Here is an 8,056-nt window from a genome sequence, read left to right as displayed (position 1 = left end):
AAAGGAGGCAAAGAGGAGAGCAGATGTGAAATGGGTATGACAGAAAATTTTGAAAGTAATAAAAAGATGTTTTGAAAAGAAATTAAAAGAGGAAGAGGAGGCTACAGACACTAGAGCAAAGAAGAGAGAGAGGAGATTTGATAGCTATTTACAGAATCATGAAAGGCATAGAAATTATTGATAGAGAGGATTTAATAAAATGGGATGATAGAAATACAAGAGGACACGGAAAGAAAATCAAGAAAGACAGCTATAGAAGAGATCTGAAAAAGAACAGCTTTCCTCACAGGGTAATAGACAGTTGGAACAAGTTGGATGAGAAAGTAGTGTGTGCAAAAACAATACATGAATTCAAAAATAGTTTAGATAAAATGAGATACAAAGACGGGACACCACGAGCATAGCTCCCCTTCCCATAAAATACAACTAGGTAAATACACACACCCATCTATCTAGGGTCCAGATCAGAGGCAGTGTCAGCTCTCAGGGATATATCTCCTGATGGAGGTGTGCTGACAAGGTTTGAAAATGGAAAGCTTTCCTGTCCATTTAGCAAGATCACTACCTGTCACTGTCCTACCATTGAGCTATCTTAAGTACAACTAAGAAGAACAGTCCTAGCTGATGGCTGTTGCTGTTCACATTCTAAATGTATAGATTAACTATCAAAACTGTGTACCAACAAGCAGATTAAATAATTTGGTGATGCTATAGATTCTTGACACCACCAGTCATACCTTATGAATAGCAAAAACCAAAAATGAAAAAGTGAAAACACACCAAAGCAATAAACAACATAAATCAACACTCCCATTATATATTGCAAATTGATTATATGGTTATTTGGTAAACTTCCTGAAGCTCAGACTTTTTTCAATCATACACATCACACATGCAGCTCTTCAAAAACATCCAGCTCAATCTACAATAATCAGATATGACTTTAAATAGTTATGATTTTTCCTTGCATGTCCCAAATATCCTCTATCAAAGCAGATAATGCATGTGGTGTTTATGTGTGTTCTAAATGTGGAATGAACTGCTCATAAATGTATAAGTTCATGATCAACCCACAACTTTCAACCTCTATACCAATTGGCTTCTTTCCCTTTTAACAAAGGAGACTGCCAGCCAAGTCATGTACCCATTCCACCTATCCCACTCCCATCCCTTTCATCTTTGCTCATCATGAATTAAGGGTCATCCTTATCCTCTGCCCATTCTCCAACTCAGAAACAATGCAGCAAGACAAGGCACATCCACAGCAAGACCAACTACTTCACTTACAGTGACCCTTGCTCCTCATTCCCTCATGCAAATATAGAGAAGACAAGGAGAAATCCCTTCTGGCCATGTTAATTTATATTCCATTCACATAACTCTTTACTCCATATCATTTGGCTGACTGCAAGTCATGTATCTTTATTGAGTGCAAACACTTCTTTTCCATGAACCGAATGCATTTAAATAGTCACTGTCACTTCATTTTATCCAATTAGATATCTATCTATATACCAAGAGCTTTTTCACCCATATAAGGGAGATAGCCAAGTCAAAGGCACATACCTACTCCCACCCATTCCACTCCCCTCATCCACCATCCTTTCCTCCCTCTCATCTTAGCTCCTTATGGATGATGGGTCATCCCTATATCCCACCCACTGCTGGGTCTGAAGCAATGTAGCAAGACACAGTGCATCTACAGCAAGGCCACTTCACTTAATTGGCGACCCCCCTCTATGTCCCCTTATACAGAAAAAGAGTAGATGGGGAGAAATCCCTTCAGGCTGCATCAAAATAATATTCACACATAAACACCCCCTACTCTCCATCCCCGCCCCTCCCTTCCTTGCATAATAGTATCACTTGTACAAAGCCACTCTCCACTCATCCCTATCACCTGCATTTTCCATTCCTTGCTCAACAGACATTCCACTCCTTCTCAATGCCCCTTTTACCCCCATCCATCCATTCATCTTATACCTGGTCTTTCCCTTAAATTCACTCCCTCAACCTTTGCCTTCCACACCTTTTAGTAATCCTTAAATTCACTCCCTCAACCTTTGCCTTCCACACCTTTTAGTAATCTTTCATCACTCATTCTTTCCATGCGTCCAAACCATCCCAATACTCTCTCATCATCCCTATCTCCCATCTCCTTTTCCAATCCAGCTCTCCTCCTCATTTCTCACTCTATCCAACCAAGTAACCCCTACCATACTTCCGACATTTCATCTCAAACATATTCAAACTTTTCTTCTCTGCCTCTCTTAAATTCTAAGTCTCTGCCCCATACAAAGCCATTGGCACAATTACCCCCTTGCTTATTTCTCATGACACTTTTTAATCACCCAAGGCATACTTGCTTCTCTCAATCAACAATTTAACTCTACCTCCACTCCTCACTTTCCTGTCACATGTAACCCCAAATACCTAAAGCTATCCACTTCCTCCAGCCTCTTTCCTTTAAGACTTACTTCCAACTCACTGCCATCCTCTCCCCTTGTAAATCAATTAGATACCTATCTTCCCATGAATCATATTCGCAATTCCATTGATACATCAAATTAGCTTCTTGCATTCACATTAGACCTCTTTCCTGGTACAGCTGAAAACACTGTTCACTCATGGAACTTTCCATTCAATATCTTAACATTCTGACTCAGGACAGGGTGAGAAGGGACATTTTTACACCACTCCCTCATCAAAAATCCTTCCAAATGAGCATGAGAACAGTATGCATAGTGATCTCATTAAGGTGAAGTGTTATATTTCTCTCCATGCTAGGTAATACACACTCAACTGAGGAGAACCGGTTTAGTAATGCTCATTAGACTAAGGGTCAGGCTTTGCTGTTCAAAATGCACCCTCCATAGCTAAGTAACACACACCCCACTTGGAGGTCTAGGTGGTTTTGCCCCTCAGGTAGGTAATATGCAATTCACTGGTGAGTACAAGGAAAAACAAGGAAATTCATATCTTACTAGGGACTATACCACCCTTATTTGTACAACAATGGGAAGGGGTTTTTACTCCCCATTCTTAGGTAATATACACTCCACTGTAGGATCTGGGGGCCCTTGGGAGGGAGATAGAGCCAATCTGACTAAGTAATATGCACAACCTAGGGCTTTAGGGAGTGTCACATCACTTTATAGAGTAGGTAAAATTAAGTTTTCAAATATGTAGTTAATGAACTTAGGTATAATTACCCCCTTACAGTGTATAATTCCTCTGGGTATTGTGTTCCTCCCATGTATATATAAAGCATAGTGAATGTTTAATGAAGATATAGTAAGCTCTAGTGAAGCTCTAATTACTTAATGGAAAATCCTTCCACATTATTCAGCTTGGTATGAAATGAAAGCTTAACAGTCTGGGGAACAAAAACTATTGAATACATTTTATCAAACTAATACCTCTAATTTTTTTCATTGATTTCTCTAAATAATTGAAAATTGTTGCAAAATTCAGGTTTCATAATTTTTTTAATTCAAATCTTTTTTTTTAATGTAGAAAATAATGAGCATGATGTTTTCTTTCAAATGAAACAAAAATGACAAAAACCCATAAAGAACAACCAAAGATATTACAACAGAAAGAACAAAAACATAAGCTTTACGGGACGGGGGATTTAAATTTTCACGAACATTTTTTGCGATCATTTGTTTGATGGTTGCAATGTATAGCAAATTTCCAATTTCCTCTTCTTTGCTGATGAGGTGTGAGGTGAGGGTGAGTGGTGTGGCATGGGTGGAGGAGGTGTAAGGTGGGTGTGGCTAGTAGATGGTTGCGGAGTGCTGGGTGCAGCTGTGCTGCTTTTCTCCTCTTTCTTTTTCCTTCTTCTTGTTTCTATTTCAGGCACTCACGGGCCCTCTCTATATTCTGCCGCTTCACTCTCTTGTTTCTTGTTAATTTTTCCATGATCACAGCAACAATACAGGGCAAGGAATCAAAATTGTTGCGTATGGTGTGAGCGGCAGAGGCGACGTCACCTTACTTTGACTTTTTCAAGAGTACTGGTGCCCTGTCCACTGTCTTAGTGGGGTATGCTGGTGGGAGGAGTTGCCAAATATCTCCATAAACACAATTCTGTAGCAAAAAATGAAATACCTATAGAAATGTTGACTCTATTTCAATATAGAGAATGTTTTTTATGCAATGGGGTTGCCAGAGGTTGCTAATATTTTATCTATTTAATGCTGTATAAAAAATAGAAACAAAATAAGTTGTATAACTTTGAGTGTTGCCACCATCATGGAGATTCTTTTGAAATGTTTACCTAAAATTTGCTCACGTACCAGAATTTTTCAAATAATCGCTGGCAATGCTTCCTTAACGGGGTTCTGAGTATTTTTTAGAAGTGCACACCCACGTGCTACAGCATTACAAAGTTAAATATTAACCTCTTCACTCCGGGGCACATCGCACGTCTGGCAGCATTAGCTGCCCGACATGCGATGTTGTGTCATAATAATCGCATTATAAAAAATAAAGTCAGTGCTCAATCGTTCGTTCTCTTTCACCCATGTATTTTGATAACCATAGAAAATATGATGAAGCCAGTTTAGAGAGAATGGAAGTTAGGTAGGTACGACTACAATAAATATAATCAAGATGCCGACGTCGGCATCGAGTACCCACTTGCTCCTCATGCCGCCTACGCAGGCGTTACCATATGGAAGTGGTTAATTTTATAAATATACATCAATGCAATAAGTATTTTTCTTGGCAGAAATCAGTATCGGGAAATGTTGCTAAAACCTATGCAGAAACGAATGAAGTCATGTAGACTCCTTTAGATGCCATCTTTTTATAGATTCAGAGGTCAGACACAATGACAGTGATGACCTCTAGAATTACAGGTACTGCATTAACTAAATACAGGTCAAGTCAGGTTAGTTAGGTTAGGTTAGGTTAGGTTAGGTTAGGTTAGGTTAGGTAAGGTTAGGTTAAAAGACAAATTCATCACATTTTAATTTCTTTGGCCACCTCTACCATAACAAAGATAGTGTCTCAAGCAAACAAAGCGGCTACATTTGTGTGTTTATAGCTTTTTAGCAAATTTTTCTATTATTGATTTCTGCCAAGAATAACATATATTACATAGATGTATTATAATTTACAAAATTATTATTTATTTTTGAATTGCTATATCACGTACATGTGCGCTTCTAAAAATTTACTGGGCTTTCCCTCTGACTAGGTAATAATCATCCCATATTTGGTAAGATTCAGTCTAGTTTAGGTTAGATAAAATGTTTATCCAATGCTTTGTATACTCATAAAAATTAATCTGTCATTTGTTTCTACTGGAAACTATTCACTCTGCTCATTTCCCCCACCCAAACCCTTGATTTCCATATGCGGTCCCAAGGCTATTAGGGGCAGAGTAAGAGGAATACAAAATAAATTAGTTCCTCTGAATACAATTATCATATTCATTCAAATCAGCAAGAAAATTATTAGCAAAATGTGTGTTCAAAACAAAATAGCCTGCAAAATGTTTTCTAAATTTGAATTTCTGTACTAATAACTGTTTTACCAGAAATATATATATATATATATATATGCATGTAAGTAACCACTAGGAAAAGTAAACTAACGAAGCTGAGCGCTTTCGTATAATTACACCTTCAGTGCTGATGCAAAGAAGGAATTCCTTCTTTGTATCAGCACTGAAGATGTACTTGTACGAAAAAACACTGCTTCATTAGTTTACTTTTCCTAGTGGTTACTTACGCATTTGTGAATACACGTACCTAGTGTTTTTATTGATATATATATATATATATAATTTTAGTTGTGCACACCTATGCAATATAGCATTAATTAGAAAATTAAACATTAATTTTGTAATTTATAATACATGAACGTAGTATGCGATTTTCTTGGTGGAAATAAATAACCTTGCTACAAGCAAATCTACTAACAAATGAAGCCGGTAGGATAGTCCAGATGCCATGTTATTGTCTGTCCAGTCCAATCACTGTCAGTTAGATGATGGCTTTCACATTGTGGATCAGGTGTTCTCCAACTCCAGGTGACATTAATAAGCACTGTCACAAAGACAATAGGGCTTCCATGGACTTAGAACATGGGGTTCTGCCATCATCTGTTAATTGCCCGAGGTACAATAATAATCAGGCTGTCAGCATCCATGACAATGACCCGGATGATTTTTAGAATTTGAGGTACTGAATGCATAGATTAGGTTACATTTAGTTAGGTTAGAAAAGATCATTTTATCATCCTTTCATTTCTTTGACCTTGGCATCTATCAAAACAAACATGGTGTATCATTTAACCACTGCAACTTCATTCGTTAGTAAATATATTATAGTAACTTTATTATTGATTTCTGCCAAGAAAATCGCATATTATGTTGATGTATTATAATTTATAGAATTAATTATTTATTTCTATTACTGTATCGCATAGGTGTGCACAACTAAAAATCTGCATGGGGGTCACATGAGATAGTCTCTTAACCTTCCATTAAATTGAAATAGGATGGTAAGCTAGGTAACCTTGGATGGGTGGGGGGAGTAAACTGTGCTGCCAGACAAGACTATAATTGTCCAAAACCAAAGATACAAATTACACTTCCCATGGATGAACAATCACTGAGGTTAGATTTGATTAGATTATGTGGGGTTGGGTTTAATTTCCTTTCTTGATTTTATTTCTTATCCATCAGAACCAATCACTGCTGATGCCAAGCTCTACTACTGAAATCACATCCACTCATCCCCACACACACACACATAATATATATATATATATATATATATATATCAATCCACAGCACACACAGTAATGAGACCAGACCCTAGAAAAAGTACAATGAAGGGCGTTAAAGGAATTGCCATATGAGGAAAGATGTAAACAGCTAGGTCTGCAGACACTCCAAGAAAGGCGAAAGAGGGGGGTACATGATTGAGACATTCTATCTGATGCATGCCTACGAGGACATTCCATATACAAGGTGTTTCAAAAGGAACACAAATAATTTGAGCGCAACCGCTGAAACTTGATAAAACGGACCACAGTAGGACAACACTCAAAGGAAGTTGGTTTGCCATCCGGATTATTGACAACTGGAATGCACGCGCCACATTCAAGGACCGATACAACAGGCATGCCAATATTTTAAGACCTTAATTTACTGGCTGACAAGTTGGGGATCAATAAAAGAAGTTATTTCTTATTTTTCCACCACTTGTTCATAGGTGAGCAGAGAGTCGAGCCACACACAATAACATCCATGGGCTAAAGCCACTCTTTCTTTAACTCACCAGTACAGTTGGATCCTATCTTACTACTGTGTAACCTAGTGACTAACATTTTACTAACTAATAATGCATAGCAAAGTATATTTCCATATTGTGTGTAAACATGCATTCACAGCATTGTAAACATATGTACTGCTGAACAAAGATATCAGTTTTACAAACATTCTGAAAGCTACTCCAACACATGAGGACCTTAGTCTTACTTGCATGATACAAAAGGACTTGAGAACCCAAGAAACAAAAATTAACCAGGGTAACCGTTTTCCAACTAATAGAGCACACGTAACTTCCTATAGACAATATTGTACTCCGAACTGAAATAAGCTACGTCTCCAGAAGTAACAATTCAAAATATGAAGAGAGTCGCAGATTGACTTGAGATCGCATATTACCATTACGCCAACTAAGTGACAAATGAGTGGTCAAACTATGTACATAACTGAACTACTTAAATAATTACGATGTTAACCATACCACACATGCCTTATAACAAAACTATACGAACACATTGCAAAGTCCCTTTCGTTTGACGTTGGGGAACTGCCAGACACTCAGGCGCCCGGGATGGAGGGATGTAAACAAATTTTTTTTTAAATATTTACCACCTTATATCAATAACCCTTACCTTAACGAGGTCTCCGTCGCCTTGGGCGATAAGTTAAATCCATTTTCTGTTAATTTAAAAGCTTATAGTTGAAATAAAGTCATAATTTTAGAATTTTACAATTAGGCACACACTATGAAGCCGACCAAGCTATAGG

At 37.6% G+C, this 8,056-nt stretch overlaps 1 protein-coding gene across 11 annotated transcripts in view; it reads right to left on the bottom strand.

Moving 5' to 3' along the window:
* Positions 1-8,056, bottom strand: part of LOC143026595 (uncharacterized) — a 321,375-nt gene extending 313,319 nt beyond the window's left edge. For all 11 annotated transcript variants that reach the window (XM_076187254.1, XM_076187255.1, XM_076187256.1 and 8 more), the window contains exon 1: positions 7,921-8,056. The gene's annotated coding sequence lies outside the window, so the exon portion shown is untranslated. The remainder of the gene's footprint in view (positions 1-7,920) is intronic.

This window comes from Oratosquilla oratoria, chromosome 6, assembly GCF_046742065.1.
Source record: "Oratosquilla oratoria isolate Oo_2021 chromosome 6, ASM4674206v1, whole genome shotgun sequence".
Classification (NCBI taxonomy): domain Eukaryota; kingdom Metazoa; phylum Arthropoda; class Malacostraca; order Stomatopoda; family Squillidae; genus Oratosquilla; species Oratosquilla oratoria.
The sequence above is the reverse complement of the archived record's forward strand: the minus strand, read 5'-3'. Positions and strand labels throughout refer to the sequence as shown.